Here is a 17,416-nt window from a genome sequence, read left to right on the forward strand (position 1 = left end):
ACTCTCGCATTTCAACGAAAGAAATTCAAAATGAACTGTGAAAAATGATTAGAATGTAAGTGTGACATGTTAAACCGCCGCAAAACACAAGTGAAATATCCCAACTCTTCCATACCACCGAAAGAAATTCAAAATAAACTATGTATAATGAATTGACTGTAACTGTGTCTATGTCTTCCACGAGAAAACACTACTGACATAGGCCAATTCTTTAATTTCAAGGACAGAAATTCAAAATGAACTTTGAAAAATTAAGATAATGTAACTGTGACAAGGTAAACCGCAACCAAACACTAGTGAAATATTCCAACTCTTGCATTTCAACAAAAGAAATTCAAAATGAACTATCAAAAATCAAGAAAATTTAACTGTGACATGGTAAACCACAACCAAACACTAGTGAAATATTCCAACTCTTGCATTTCAACGAAAGAAATTCAAAATGAACTTTGAAAAATTAAGGGAATGTAACTGTGACAAAGTAAACCACAACCAAACACTAGTGAAATATTCCAACTCTTGCATTTCAACGAAAGAAATTCAAAATGAACTTTGAAAAATTAAGTGAATGTAACTGTGACAAGGTAAACCGCAACCAAACACTACTGAAATATTCCAACTCTTGCATTTCAACGAAAGAAATTCAAAATGAACTTTGAAAAATAAAGAAAATGTAACTGTGACAAGGTAAACCACGACCAAACACTACTGAAATATTCCAACTCTTACATTTCAATGAAAGAAATTCAAAACAAACTTTGAAAAATCAAGAAAATGTAACTGTGACAAGGTAAACCGCAACCAAACACTACTGAAATATTCCAACTCTTGCATTTCAACGACAGAAATTCAAAATGAACTATCAAAAATGAAGAGAATGTAACTGTGACATGGTAAACCGCAAACAAACACTACTGAAATACTCCAACTCTTGCATTTCAACTAAAGAAATTCAAAATGAACTTTGAAAAATTAATGGAATGTAACTGTGACAGGGTAAACTACAACATCACACTAGTGAAATATTCCAACTCTTGGATTTCAACGAAAGAAATTCAAAATGAACTTTGAAAAATCAAGAAAATGTAACTGTGACAAGGTAAACCACAACCAAACACTACTGAAATATTCCAACTCTTGCATTTCAATGAAAGAAATTCAAAATGAACTTTGAAAAAATCAGACCTTTGGAGGGGGGAGGGGCCGGGGGGAGGGGGTCGTTCTGTGTCTCAATGCACAAAAAAAGTATAAAAAATGGGGAGGGAATGGGAGGGGGAGGGGAGGGGAGGAGGAGGAGGGAGGAGGTGGGAGGAGGAGGAGGAGGAGGTGGGAGGAGGAGGAGGGAGGAGGTGGGAGGAGGTGGAGGAGGGAGGAGGAGGAGGAGGTGGGAGGAGGAGGAGGAGGAGGTGGGAGGAGGAGGAGGAGGGGGCCGGGGGAGGGCCTTTGGGGCACAGGGAGGGCCTTTGGGGCACAGGGAGGGCCTTTGGGTGTCTGGGTGACATTTGGGGACCGGTGGATGGCCTTTGGGACCCCGTTGGTCCTTTGGGAGCTCGATGGGCCTTTGGGGGGCCCGGGGATGGCCGTTGAGGGTCTGGGGTGGGCCTTTGGGGGCGCCGGTGGCCCTTTGGGAGCTTGGGGGACCTTTGAGTGTCCGGGGGGCAGTTGGGGGCCGGGGGGACATTTGGGGACCGGTGGAGGGCCTTTGGGAGCCCGGTGGACCTTTGAGGACCTGGGGCTTCCTTCGGGGTTGGGGATAGGAGGATTGGAACCCTGTGGGGTTGGGTTAGAGGACCTCACAACACTGTTCAAATGAAACTTGTGTATTATAACGACACAAGTTTCACCTTTAAATTCTCTTCTAAAATCTCTTCAAAAATCTTCTTTTAAAATGTCTCTATCTGTTTCGCCGAAATAGTTCCATAACCTGTCTAAAACGGTTTCGCCCAAATAATCCCTAAACGCAAATTCAGCGTGTTTCTTTGTTATTGGCATCTCTGTGCTAACGCATTTCAAATTAATAGGAAACATCCTCGCGCGCTAAAACAATTCATCGCTAAGATGTTTCTTGCCTAATTGTTTCCATGGCCTTTGGTTATTAATATCCTTTGGAGTTTGACCAGTAGAACTGTTCCCGAGGCAAAGACATTAATGACTTGGATCTATTCCTGGAGCAGTACCTGTCAGACATTACTAAACTTTGCCCGGAAACAATTTGATTAATGACTGACAGCAAAGTGAGAAAAATACTGTTTTTCCATTCTCACTGACAAAAACCATGAAACATACATAAATTGCTGTTGACATCCATGAAAGTGAGAAAGTTCCTGTTTTTTCATTCTCACTGACAAAAACCATAAAACCATCCATAAATGTGACAAAATTCCTGTTTTTCAAATTCTCACTGACAAAAACCATAAAACATCCAGTTTTTTCAAATTCTCACTGACAAAAGTCCATAAAAACATACAAAAATGTGACAAAATTCCTGTTTTTCAAATTCTCACTGACAAAATCCATAAAAACATCAAATAAATCGACCGACACACATAATCATCCATGAATTATGTAAAAAAAGTTATAGGTGGCAGCAGGGGTGTCGTCCTGGAGTAGCACCTCCCCCTCTACTAAGGGGTAGGGAGGTATTACATTTAAATGATAATATCTCGAAATTTTTTTATTGAAAGCAGGGATGCCAAAAAGTTGATTTTTTTAATTTAAAGTAGAGACGGCATCCTATCAAGGTGGTATCCAGAGGGGGAGGGGGGGGTAGGGAGCTATCATATTTAAATGATAATACCTCGAATTTTTTTGTCAAAGCAGGGATGCCAATATGTTACTTTTTTTTATTTAAAGCAGAGAAGGTATCCTATCAAGATGGTATCCAGAGGGGAGCATAGGGAGTTATTATATTTAAGTGATAGTACCTTGATTTTTTTTTATTGAAAGCAGGGATGCCAAAAAGTTGAAAAGTTGAAAAGTTGACAAAAATTAACAAGATTTTCGTGAGTTATACTTGATACAGCACTTTTATCGCCCAAAGGAAAAGGGACACATGCGTCCAACCCGTTTTTTTTCTTATTGATGAAACGAGTTTACTTTGAAAACATTCATTCATAAGTCCCGGGCAGATTCACAGTAAAACGAATCGGTGTGACGCAAGTGATATAGACATCCCCACCTAACGTTGCGCTCGAGTGACAATGGCACCCTTGGTCCAGTGGCCAAGTTGCATTAAAAGGCCAGGTCATAATAAAAGCTTTCAATTTGAGAGGTTCAAGAAGGAGTCTTTGACAGTCTTATGACCTCAGGATACTAGATGTTGCAACGTTCTTACGTATCTACAGTGGTTAACAAAATTCAATCATCCCACAAAATGATGACCAAAAATGTGCACAAATATAATTAATTTAACATTCGGAATATTATAACACTTTTTCAAAGATTTGAAGAAAAGCAAATAAGGCTAAATACCACTAACTACGCTTGAAAGCTAAAGAAACTCTTTGGAGATTTTCATGTATATAACCACAGCAGAAGCTTTGCGCCTGGGTGGGGATCAAAGAGGAGTCTTTGAGTATTTTGACCACAGGTGACCTATTGTTGTGACTTTCTTAAATTTGGTAATTTTTGTGAGCATTTGGATATTAAAGCTTAAACTCAACAACTGATACTAAGTCTCCTAACATTTTGCTTGCATTAAAAGTGACGAACTAGGAAGAAAATCTCAACATCTTCCTGGAGCTACTACAGTCTGCATACTATTTAATTTAATTACATTTAAAACGGATGTTGTTTTCATTTTTTACCTAAGAAAATAGCTGGCACTTCATTTTTCTTCATACCGAATAAACCATTAAGTGTTTTTTGTTTCATTGTAATTGAAGTGTTTTCATATGAAGTGTTCATCTTGTATTTTTCAATTTGATAAATTTACTCTTTTTAGATATAGTTTATAATTTAGCTGATATTAGGTATTTATGAGTTTATAATTTGGAATGAATCCCCAAAAGAAAAAATGAATAATATCCAAAAGAGCAGACAAAAGCAATAAAAAAGTAACAGTTCAGCCTTAGCCTACATGACATAAGTAGGAGGGGAAATAGGACTTATCAATTTGTTAATTTCAGAACTTATTAATTCAGCCCTGTTTTGCTTTATTGTTTTTACTAAAACTGTTACTATTTACCAGTCTTCACTAGAGCAGAAATCCATTATGGTGTGAAAAATTCAGCTGAGTTGTTGTTCAAACTTTTATAATAGCATCAACAGTTGACAGTAACAAATAACAGCATCAAACTTAGCAGCACAGTAATTTTTCTGGATTGAATTTTTTTTAGAATTTTTAAGAAGAGCCTGAAAAAGAATCGACATCAAATAGAAATAGAACTACACAATTAAAATCAGCTTCATCAAAATCATGTGCTACACTTGCAGTCCCGATTAAGTAATCAATTTCCAAGAAATTGATTAAAGTATAGCAAATTGGTAAAGCATAGCATATATTAAATACGTAACCTAACCTAGGTACCTTCTTTCCCCCTAAACCCCTAAAAACTAAAGTTTAAATATTGCAAACGCACTTAGAAACAACTGTTTGCAATCCATTTCTCCGTTAAGAGAACCTGTTTGACTAGTTTGTTTTATTATCTATCTTGCGTGGCTTACAGCTAATAGAACAGTACCAATTCTACTTTAGCTACTTTTGGCTATCTTGGAAAGGGGCAGACGACTTCAAAATCTGTGTTCTGAGGACAGAGCTGTTTTCCTCCTATCCACAAAACAGCCTGGAAGTCCATTCCATTAGAACATCCATTATTTTGTGGTTGTTGGGAATTTGATGGGAATCAGTTTTTGGAAATCATTATTATATAGTTGTTTTGTACTTAATATGACTGTATTTAATTTTTATTTTTAAACTTATGTGCTTTGTATCTGCGTTGGTCTTAGGTGGATTGGTGTTGCAGTGAGTTGTTAGTAGTAGCACCAGTAGCAAAGCCCGTATCCAAGTAGGGGGGGGGGTTAATGGGTTTGAACCCCTCTCCGAAGAATGTTTCGACTTCAGGACTGAAATAAAAAATCTCTTACATAAGTAAAAGATTTTTTTTTGCTCTTTTGGATTCGTAAAAAGCCTTCCTTGTATTAAAAACTGGTTTTTAATAGCAATTAAAAAAAATTAAAGTTTTTTTTGGCTTCTTTATAGAATATATGTCAGTAGGAGAACCAATAGATACGAGGAATACATAATTTATTCATGGTTTATTGATGCACTAATTGGTCAATGACACCTTTTTCAAGGTCAATCAGGGGAAGTTTCTAAGCCTATTGACTCCGAGACGCGATTTGCGCATGCGCACTGAATACTAACGGTACAATGTTATTGATCCACGAAGGGGACAGGATTTCTTGGAAATTGATTACATAATCGAAAGGGGATTTCTATATTGATCTACCAAGGGAACAGGATTTCTGGGAAATTGACTTACATAATCGAAGGGGAATTATCGATTCTAACGGGGATTTCATTTTTAAATATGGCTTCTCTGGTGTCTAGGTCTGAGAGATAAATTAATATTCTATTTTTAAATATGGCTTCTCTGGTCTTTAGTTCTGAGAGATAAATTAATATTCTATTTTTAAATATGACATCTCTAGTCCTTAGGTCTGAGAGAGAAATATTAATATTCTATCGAAGCCATAATAGTGTAACTAGGCCTAGGAACACCTTAGATTTTTCCAGAAATTCATACGAGATCAAGACAGATTAAATATTTTTTTCGGGGGAAATGGCTTCCTGGGAATTTCAAATATGACAGCGCAAAACGATGCCGAAACAAAGGAACACGCAGAAATTACTTTAGGGGATTATTTGGGCGAAAACAAATTAATCAATATTTTAGGGATTTTTTTGGGCGAAACAGTTTGAGACATTTTAGAAGATGATTTGGGGTGAAACTCTGTGGTCGTTATAATACACAAGTCCCATTTGAACAGTGTCGTAAGGTCCCCTACCACAACCCAAAGCCCCCGCCCCCTCCAAACAACTTTTTGCCCCCCCCTTTTTAATATTTGTTTGTGTGCTTGAGACACAGAAGGCCCCCCACCCCCAACTTTTTTGCCCCCCCCCCCACATTTTTTTCTGATACGTTTTTTGCGGGCTTGAGAAACAGAAGGCCCCCCTCCACCCAACTTTTTGCCCCCCCCCCCCCCCGAATATATCATTTCAGATCAAGTTCTCTTCTTAATATTCCTCCTAAACTTATTTTATATATTGAAGTACTCATCTTTCTCACTCTCAACAATACTTTACGACTTTTTTGCATACTGTAACATCAAGCAATACTTTTGAAAAGGCTTTTTTATGTCTTTTCAGAAAAAGTTATTTGCGTAATGCCCCTCCTAAACTTATTTTAGAACTTGAATTACTCATTCTTTTCACTCCATACAATACTTTACGACTTTTTGAATACCCCAACATCAAGCAATACTTTTCAAAAGGCTTTATTATATAGATAAGAACAAGTTCTTTACGTATTGTCCCTCCTAAACCAATTTTACAACTTGAAGTACTCATCCTTATCACCCAAAACTTTACATTATGGCTTTTTGAATACCCCACCAAGCAATACTTTTCAAAAGGCGTTATTATATTATTTCAGAACATGGTCCTTTCTTAATATCCCTCCTAAATCTATTTTTCAAGTTGAAGTACTCATCCTTTTTCACCCAAAACTTTACCTTACGGCTTTTTGCATACCCCAAAACCAAGCAATACTTATCAAAAGGTTTTTTATATTTTTTCAGAACAAGCTCTTTTCTTAATGTCCCTCTTAAACCCATTTTACAAGTTAAAGTACTCACACTTTTCAAACACAACTTTACTTCATGGCTTTTTGAATACCCCAACACCAAGCAATACTTTTCAAAGGCCTTTTTATATTTTTCAGAACAATTTCTTTACGTAATGTCCCTACTAAACCTATTTTAGAACTTGAAGTACTCATCCTTTTCACCCACAACTTTACTTTACAGATTTTTGAAAACCCCAACATCAAGCAATACTTTCAAAAGGCTTTATTATATATTTTCAGAACAAGTTCTATTCGTAATGTCCCTCCTAAACCAATTTTACAACTTGAACTACTCCTCCTTTTCACCCACAACTTTACTTTGCAGCTTTTTGAAACCCCCAACACCAAGCAATACTTTTCAAAATGCTTTATTATATCTTTTCAGAACAAGTTCTTTCCGTAATGTCCCTCCTAAACCAATTTTACAACTTAAAGTTCTCATCTTTTTCACCCACAACTTTACTTTATGACTTTTTGAATACCCCAACACCAAGCAATACTTTTCAAAAGGCTTTATTATATTATTTCAGAACAAGTTCTTTTCTTAATGTCCCTCCTAAACCAATTTTACAATTTGAAGTACTCACCCTTTTCACCCACAACTTTACTTTATGGCTTTTTGCATACCTCTATACCAAGCAATACTTTTTAAAGGCTTTATTATATTTTTCAAAACAAGTTCTTTTCTTAATGTTCCTCCTAAACCAATTTTAAAACTTCAAGTACTCATCCTTTTTACCCACAACTTTACTTTACAGCTTTTTGAATACCCCATCACCAAGCAATACTTTCAAAAGGCTTTATTATATTATTTCAGAACAAGTTCCTTTCTTAATGTCCCCCCAAAACCAATTTTACACGATGAAGTACTCATCATTATCACCCACAACTTTACTTTATGACTTTTTGAATACCCCAACACCAAGCAATACTTTTCAAAAGACTTTATTTTATTATTTCAGAACAAGTTCTTTCTTAATATCCGTGCTAAGCCAATTTTACAAGTTGAAGTACTCATCCTTTTCACCGACAACTTTTCTTTATGGCTTTTTGAATACCCCAACACCAAGCATTACTTTCAAAAGGCTCTATTATATTTTTTCAGAACAAGTTCTTTTCTTAATATCCCTCTTAAACCCATTTTAAAATTTGAAGTACTCATCCTTTTCACCCACAACTTTACTTTACGACTTTTGCATACCCCAACACCAAGCGATACTTTTCAAAAGGCTCTACTATTTCTTTTCAGAACAAGTTCTTTTCTTAATATCCCTCCTAAACCTATCTTACAAGTTGAAGTACTCATCCTTTTCACCCACAACTTTACTTTACAGCTTTTTGAACACCCCAACACAAGCAATATTTTTCAGAAGACTTTATTATATCTTTTCGGAACAAGTTCTTTTCTGAATATCCCTCCTAAACCTATTTTACAATTTGTGTACTCATCCTTTTCACCGACATCTTTACCTTACGACTTTTTGCATACCCCAACACCAAGTAATACTTTTCAATAGGCTTTATTATATTATTTCAGAACAAGTTCTTTTCTTAATATCCCTCCTAAACCTATCTTACAAGTTGAAGTACTCATCCTTTTCACCCACAACTTTACTTTACAGCTTTTTGAACACCCCAACACAAGCAATACTTTTCAGAAGACTTTATTATATCTTTTCGGAACAAGTTCTTTTCTGAATATCCCTCCTAAACCTATTTTACAAGTTGTGTACTCATCCTTTTCACCTACAACTTTACCTTACGGCTTTTTGCATACCCCAACACCAAGCAATACTATTCAAAAGGCTTTATTATATTATTTCAGAACAAGTTCTTTTCTTAATGTCCCACCTCAACCAATTTTAAAGGTTGAAATACTCATCCTTTTTGCCCACAACTTTACTTTATGGTTTTTTGCATACCCCAACACTAAGCAATGCTTTTCAAAAGGCTTTATTATATTATTTCAGAACAAGTTCTCTTCTTAATGTCCCTCCTAAACTAATTTTACAAAATGAAGTTCTCATCTTTATCACCCACAACTATACTTTATGACATTTTGAATACTCCAACACCAAGCAATACTTGTCAAAAGACTTCATTATATTATTTCAAGACAAGTTCTTTCTTAATATCCCTTCTAAACCAATTTTACAAGTTGAAGTACTCTACCTTTTCACCCACAACTTTAGTTTACAACTTTTTTGCACACCACAACATCAAGCAAGGTTCAGCTTCAGTTCAGATTTTCCCCCAAAGACATAGATTTAAAGTTCTCCTCCAAATTTTTTTAGAAGATAGAAAAAGTTATGCATTGATCGTGAATATTTCACAATGACGATAAGGAGCACCACTTTAATTATGAGATTTTTCCCAAAGTCATAAGAAAATTTAAAGGTCTGTTCTAAATTTTAGCTTTGAAGATAGGAAAAGTTATACTATGATTGTGAATATTTTCCATGAAGATAAAAAGTTCCATTTTAACTCTTTTTTTATCTATGAGAAGAAATAAGTTACAGATCAATCCTATTTTTTCCAGAGAAAATAAAAATTTTCCACTTCAGTTCAGATTTTTTTCAAAGAGATGAAAAAATTTAAAGTACTCTTCCAAATTTTTCATAGAAGATAGAAAAACTTATACTCTGATCGTGAAAAGTTAGCTCAATTCTGAATTTTACCAAAGAACTTACGCTTCAATTCTAATTTCTCCAGAGAAAATAAAAAGCTTCCACGTCAGTTCTCAATTCCCCAAAGACATAAGAAATTAAAGTTCTATTCTAAATTTTCCCGTAGAAGATAGAAAAAGTTATACCATATTTGTGAATATTTTCCATGAAGATAAAAAGTTCCACTTTAATTCTAAATTTTCTCAACGAAGTGGGGGAAAGTTCAAATTCTCTTCTGAACTTTCTCAATGAAAAAGAAATTAGTAACAGATCAATTCTATTTTTTCCGAAGAATATTAGAAGGTTCATCTTCAGTTCTGATTTATCTCAAAAAGATGAGAAAAATTAAAGTACTGTTCCAAATTTTTCATAGAAGATAGAAGAAGCTATACACTGATTGTGAAAAGTTAGCTCAATTCGGAAGTACCAAAGAACTTGCAGATCAATTCTATCTTTTCAAGAAATAAAAAGGTTCCACTTCAGTTCTTAATTTCTCAAATGACATAAAAATTTAAAGTTCTGTTCTCAATTTTTCCGTGGAAGATAGGAAAAACTATACTAGGATTGTGTATATTTTCCCTGAAGATAAAAAGTTTCACTCTAATTCTAAATTTTTATAATTTCACTTCCAATTTTTCTCAAAGAGATGAAAAAATTTAAAGTTTTGTTCTAAATTTTAACCTAGATACATCGATTCTGAATTTTTCCTCCAAGAAGAGAAAAATTTTAGCTTTAATTATATATTTTCTCAAAGATGTGAAGAAAGCTTCAAGTTTTGTTCCAATTTTTTTTAGAAGATGGAAGAAAGTTATACATAACCACATAACCGGGTCATAACAACATAACCACAAAATTCCACATTATTGCACATAAATACCAAAACCAAAGGTTAGGTTAGGTTAGCCTACGTACACGGGCGTACATAGGCTAACCTAACCTAACCTATGGTTTTGGTATTTCTATGCAATAATGTGGAATTTTGTGGTTTTGTTAGTTTAGTATTGTCATCAATATATATTGTCACCCTCCTCGACACCTAGCTCGTTACGCTAAAGTTCAAATCCTTTCCGTTCCGTCACCTCGGAAATTAAAGAAATCTAGAATTAAAATGAAACTTTTTATCTTCATGGAAAATATTCACAATCATAGTATAACTTTTCCTATCTTCTATGAAAAAATTTAGAACAGAACTTAAAATTTCTTATGTCTTTGAGAAATTAAGAACTGAAGTGGATGCTTTTTTCATTTTCTTTGGTAAATTTAAAAATTGAGCTAACTTTTTATCTGACGTAATAACGCATCTCTAACGGTATAGTACGCTTACGCCATAGGGAGTGTTTTTTAAGAGATGCAGGTGCGTGTTACATAATAGGATTTGTTGGATTTTACGCAATAGGGAATTTTTACCTCAGGATAGTTTTTACGTAATAGGGTTTGTTTTCTAAATAATGCAGAAGTATGTTACATAATAGGATTTTTTTATTTTTGGTTGTTATGTAATAGAGGTTTGTTTTCTTCATGGTTTGTTTGGCTGTTACGCAATAGGGAATGTTTTCTTCAAGACGTTCAAGACATTTCTGGACGTTTTAAGACATTTTTCCTCAAGACCTTTCTTCAACACGTTTTTTCATGACATTTCAAGACGTTATTAAGACATCTTTCTTCAAGACATTTTTTCAAGACATTTCAAAACATTCTTAAGACATTTTTCTTCGAGAAGTTTTGTAAGATAAATCATGACATCTCAAGACATTTTTTAAACATTTTTCAAGACGTTTTTCAAGAAGTTTCAAGACATTTAAAGACGTTTTTAAGATACTTTTCTTCAAGACATTTTTAAGACATTTTTCCTCAAAATGTTTCTTCAAGACGTTTTTCAAGACATCTCAAGAGGTTTTTAAGACATCTATCTTCTAAACGTTTTTCAAGACATTTCAAGACATTTTTAAGACATTTTTCTTCGAGACATTTCTTCAAGACGTTTTTTCAAGACATTTCAAGACATCTTTAATACATCTTTCTTCAAGACTTTTCTTCAAGACGTTTTTTCAAGGCATTTCAAGATATTTTCAAGAGATTTTTCTTCATGACGTTTTCAAAGCGTTTCAAGACATTTAAACCCGATTTTTAAGATGTCTTTGGTTGCTATTTAATAGGGAATTTTCGCTTATGGTTGTTACGCAATAGGACTTCTTAGAGGAGGGTGAAATTTCCAGCGCGGTTACAAGCTGGAAATTCCAAGCTTGTAACCAAGGAGTGTACAGAAGTGTGATGCTACGTAATGACAATGCACACGTTGGTTGTTATATCATACTTTAAGAGATGTTTTTCTTTTAATGTGTTTTTTATGTTTTTCTTTTTCTCACGGAACCTTTATAATATACAGATTTTCTGTCCGTATTAGGATTCAAAAGGGACTTCCCCTCAATAGAATGGAGCGCTAAACAGCTGGACTTTGAAAGCTTTAGAAATACTTTCTACTTTATAACATATTCGAGGCACAGTGAATTCCCTGTCCTGCTTATTAGAACAATTAAATTGATCGTATGTTTCCAACCCTTTCCACACGAGAGCAAACAAGCATCCAAAACTATTGATTTTTGCTATATTAGATGCACCTTTCTGTTACAGGGCTATTAATTTTCTAAAGTGACCTAGGAAGATTAAGTTAGCTATTGAATCAGTGAGCCACTACATAGTATTGGCTTTAGATATTTCATTGTGAAAATGTTTGCGTATTGAACATTAATTTTGGAACAAGAAATCTAAGGAATGAAGGTTTTTGTATATAAGAGTTTTATTAATAAAAACGTTATAAAATCATGAAATCACAGGAAAAAGCAGTTAAAACTCAACAATCGATAAAAACGGAACTTAAACAGGCTTATAAAGGATCAAATATAACAAAAACAACCGTGAATTAATGAAAGCTGAAGGGTTGGAAGACATATCAACCCATTCCAGGGAGGAGGGGTGGAAGGTTGTAATTAGAGGTAAATTTAAACCATATTAAAAGTTATTTATGAGAAATGACTTTAAGAGGTCTTACTGAAAATGCCCCATTTCTTTAAGCCAAGAATCTGCATATTCACGCCAACGTGACAATACGTCACTGGCCAACCCCTTAGTAACCAATTCAAGAGGGGGAGGGGTCTTGCTATTATAGATAAATTTAAACCATATTAGGAGTTATTTCTGACAGGTATTCATGAAAATGACACGTTTTATTTTAGCAAAACTATGAATATTAACGCAACCGTGAAAATATATGACAGATCAACCCCCTAGCAACTAATTCCAGAGGGGATGCATACTATTAGAGATACATTTAAGCCATATTAAGAATTATTTCTGAGATGTTTTAATGGCAATGCCATAGTTCTTTGACTGAATTTTATATTTCAGTCCCCCCATCGTCAAAATTGTTTTTTAAAACCTCCAACCTTAACTATAAGGTTCCACCCTCTCGCAGCCACTGTGCCACACTATTAATAGCCCTCTGGCAGACTCTTACTCCCCTCATCATTCCTAAGACATTTTCCAGAATTTTTTTTTCTTCAAAATCAGGCTTTAAATCAATAGGTTCAAGTTTTCACAGGCCGACCCTCCGTTATACACCATTTCCTTTCATGACACTGTGCCACACAATGACTTGCCCTCTGGCACCCTCTAGCACCCCTCATCACTACTAAAATATTTTGCAGATATTTTTTTTCTTCTTGAAACACGATGCAAGATGATTTTTGTTCTTGAAACTTGTTGCATGTGAATTATATCTTCGAGAAACTTAATGAATCTTGATTTATGTCTTCAAGAAACTTTTTATATTTTATTTCTTCTTCATTAAACTGGGTACATGCTAATTTTTCTCTTCGTGAAACTTTTACATTGATTTTTCTCCTCGTGAAACCGGTTTTTCTCGTGGAACTTGTTTGCGTGCTGATTTTTTTCGTGAAACCCAATTCATTTTGATATTTTTCTTCGTGAAACTTGTTGTATGTTGATTTAATCCGTCGTGAAACTTAATATAGTTGCATTTAGATTTTTCTCTCTTCGTATATGTTGTGCATCGATTTTTCTGTTCGTGAGACTGGTTTTGTCCGTGGAACCTGTTGCTTGATGATTTTTATTCGCGATACTTAATTTAACTTGATATTTTTCTTCGTGAAACTTCTTGTATTTTGATTTATTCTTTCCTGAACCTTAATTTATCATGATTACTTTCTTCGTGAAAGATGATCCATGCTGATTTTTGTTCGTGAAACTTGTTGCATATACATTATTTCTTTTAGAAACTCGATGTATCTTGATTTATGTCTTCAAGAAATTTATTATATCTTTATTTCTTCGTCATGAAACTTTTTGTATGTTGACTTTTCTCTTCGTTAAACATGTACATTGTTTTTTTTCCTTGTGAAACCGGTTTTGTTTGTGGAACTAGTTGCGAGCGGATTTTTGTTCTTGCAACTTATTGTAAGTTGATTTATTCTTTCTTGAAACTTAGTTTATCATGATATTTTTCTTCGTAAAACTTGTTGCATGTTGGTTTTTGCTTCGTGAAACAAGATGCATGCTGATTTTATTCGTGAAACTTGTTGCATGTTAATTATTTCTTCAAAACACTTAATGTAGTTTGATTTATGTCTTCAAGAAACTTATTGTATTTTATTTCGTCTTCATCAAACTTGTTGCATGTTGATTTTATTCTTTGTGAAACATGTATATTAATTTTTCTCTCCGTGAAATCAGTTTTGTTCGTGGAATTTGTTGCGTGCTGATTTTTGTTGGTGAAACTTAATTTATGATGATATTTTCTTCTAGAAACTTGTTGCATGTTTTTTTATTCTTTCGTAAATTTAATTTATCATAATATTTCACAGAATCAAAAAATTATTCTAATGTTTCAGAATCTATGCTTTTGCACTTTAAATGTAACTAAAAATATTCTATTATCAATTAATATGGGTATTTTTTTAGCATCTAAAGGATTTTACAACATTTCACAAAATGAAAAATCTATTAAAATGTTTCAGAATCTATGCTTTTGCAGTTTGTATGTAACTAAAATCTTCCATTATCAATTAAAACAGATATTGTTTTAGCGTCAAAAGGCTTTTATACCATTTCACAGAATCGAGAAACTATTCAAATTTGTTTGACTAAAATCTTCTATTATCAATTAATACAGGTATTTTTTTACCATCAAAAGGATTTTACAACATTTCACAGAATCAAGAAACTATTCAATTTTTTCAGATTCTATGCTTTTGCTATTTGTATTTAACTAAAATCTTCCATTATTGATTAATACAAATATTGTTTAGCATCGAAACGATTATACAAAATTTCACAGAATCAAGAATCTATTCAAATGTTTCAGAATCAATGCTTTTGCAGCGTCCATTTAGCTAAAATCTTCCATTTCAATTAATACAGAAACTTTTTAGCATAAAAAGAACTTTAAAACATTTCACAAAATCAGAAAACTATTCAAATGTTTCAGAATCTATCCTTTTGAAGTTTGAATATAACTAAAATCTTACATTATTAATCAATCTATGTAATCTATGCTTTTGCAGTTTGCATGTAACTAAAATCATCCATTATCAATTAATACAGATATTTTTAGCATCAAAAGGATTTTCAAAATTTCACAGAATCAGGAAACTTTTCAAATGTTTAAGAATCTATGCTTTTGCAGTTTGTATCTAACTACAATCTTCCATTATCAATTAAAACAGATATTGTTTTAGCATCATTAGGATTTTATACCATCTCACAGAATCGAGAAACTATTCAAACGTTTCGACTAAAATCTTCTATTATCAATTAATACAGGTATTTTTTTTTTAGCATCAAAACGATTTTACAACATTTCACAGAACTAAAAAACTATTCAAATGTTTCAGAAGTTATGCTTTTGCAGTTTACTTGTAACTAAAATTTTCCATTATCAATTAACACAGATATTTTTTAAGAATCAAAAGGATTTTTACAACATTTCACAGAATCAAGAAACTATTCAAATGTTTCAGAATCTATGCTTTTGCAGTTTGCATGTAACTAAAATCTTCCATTATAAATTAATACAGGTATTTTCTTAGCATCAAGAGAATTTTACAACATTTCACAAAATCAAGAAACTACTCAAATGTTTCAGAATCTATGCTTTTGCTGCGTGCATGTAACTAAAATCTTCCATTATCAATTAATACAGAATTTTATAGCAGCAAATGGATTTTATAATATTTGACAGAATCAGGAAACTTTTCAAATATTTTAGAATCTATGCTTTTACAATTTGCATGCAACTAAAATCTTCCATTATCAATTAATACAGTTATTGTTTTAGCATCAGAAGAATTTTACAACATTTCACAGAATCAAGAAACTATTTAAATTTTTCAGAACCTATGCTTTTGCAATTTGCATGTAACTAAAATCTTCCATTACCAATTAACACAGATATTTTTTAGCATCAAAAGGATTTTAAAATATTTCACAATTCAAATGTTTCAGAATCTATACTTTTGCAGTTTTCATGTAACTAAAATATTCCATCCTCAATCAATATACATATTTTTTAGCACCAAAAGGATTTTACAACATTCTATAGAATTAAGAAAGTATTCAAATGTTTCAGAATCTATGCTTTTGCAGTTTACATGTAGCTGAATTCTTCCATTATCAATTAATAAAGATATTTTTTAAGAATCAAAAGGATTTTACAATATTTCACGGAATTAAGAAACTATTCAAATGTATCAGAATCTATGCTTTTGCAGTTTGTATGTATATAAAATCTTCCATTATCAATTAATACAGATCATTTTAGCATCAAAAGGATTTTACACCATTTTACATAAATCAGGAAACTATTCGAATGTTTTGACTAAAATCTTCTATTATCAATTAATACAGGTATTTTTTTATTATCAAAAGGATTTTACAACATATTACAGAATCAAGAAACTACTCAAATTTTTCAGAATCTATTCTTTTGCACTTTGTATTTAACTAAAATATTCCATTATCAATTAATATAGATATTGTTTAGCCTCAAAAGGAATTTCACAACATTTCACAGAATTAAGAAACCATTCAAATATTTCATAATCTATGCTTTTGCAGTTTTCATGTAACTAAAATCTTCCATTATCAATCAATACAGATATTTCTTAGCACAAAAACGATTTTACAACATTTCACAGAATTAAGAAAGTATTCAAATGTTTCAGAAGTTATGCTTTTGCAGTTTCCATGTAACTAAAATTTTCCATTATCAATTAACACAGATATTTTTTAAGAATCAAAAGGATTTTTACAACATTTCACAGAATCAAGAAACTATTCAAATGTTTCAGAATCTATGCTTTTGCAGTTTATATATAACTAAATTCTTCCATTATCAATTAATACAGATATTTTTAGCATCAAAAGAATTTTACAACATTTCACAGAATCAAGAAACTATTCAAATGTTACAGAATCCATGCTGTTGGAATTTGCATGTAACTAAAATCTTTTATATAAATTAATTCAGTTATTGTTTAATCATTATAAAGATTTTACAACATTTCACAAGATTAAAAAACTATTCAAATCTTTCAGAATCTCTGCTTTTGCAGCGTGCATGTAACTATAATCTTCAATTATCAATTAATACAAATATTTTTAGAAGCAAATGGATTTTACAAAATTTCACAATTCAAATGTTTCAGGACCTATGCTTTTGCAATTTACATGTAACTAAAATCTTTCATTACCAATTAATACAAATATTTTTTAGTATCAAAAGGATTTTAAAATATTTCACAATTCAAATATTTCAGAATCTGTGCTTTTCCAGTTTTCATGTAACTAAAATCTTCCTTCATCAATAAATGTAAATATTTTTTTTAG

Source organism: Artemia sp. Qi Xiang Cuo, chromosome 6 (genome assembly GCF_049724085.1).
Source record: "Artemia sp. Qi Xiang Cuo chromosome 6, ASM4972408v1, whole genome shotgun sequence".
Lineage (NCBI taxonomy): Eukaryota > Metazoa > Arthropoda > Branchiopoda > Anostraca > Artemiidae > Artemia > Artemia sp. Qi Xiang Cuo.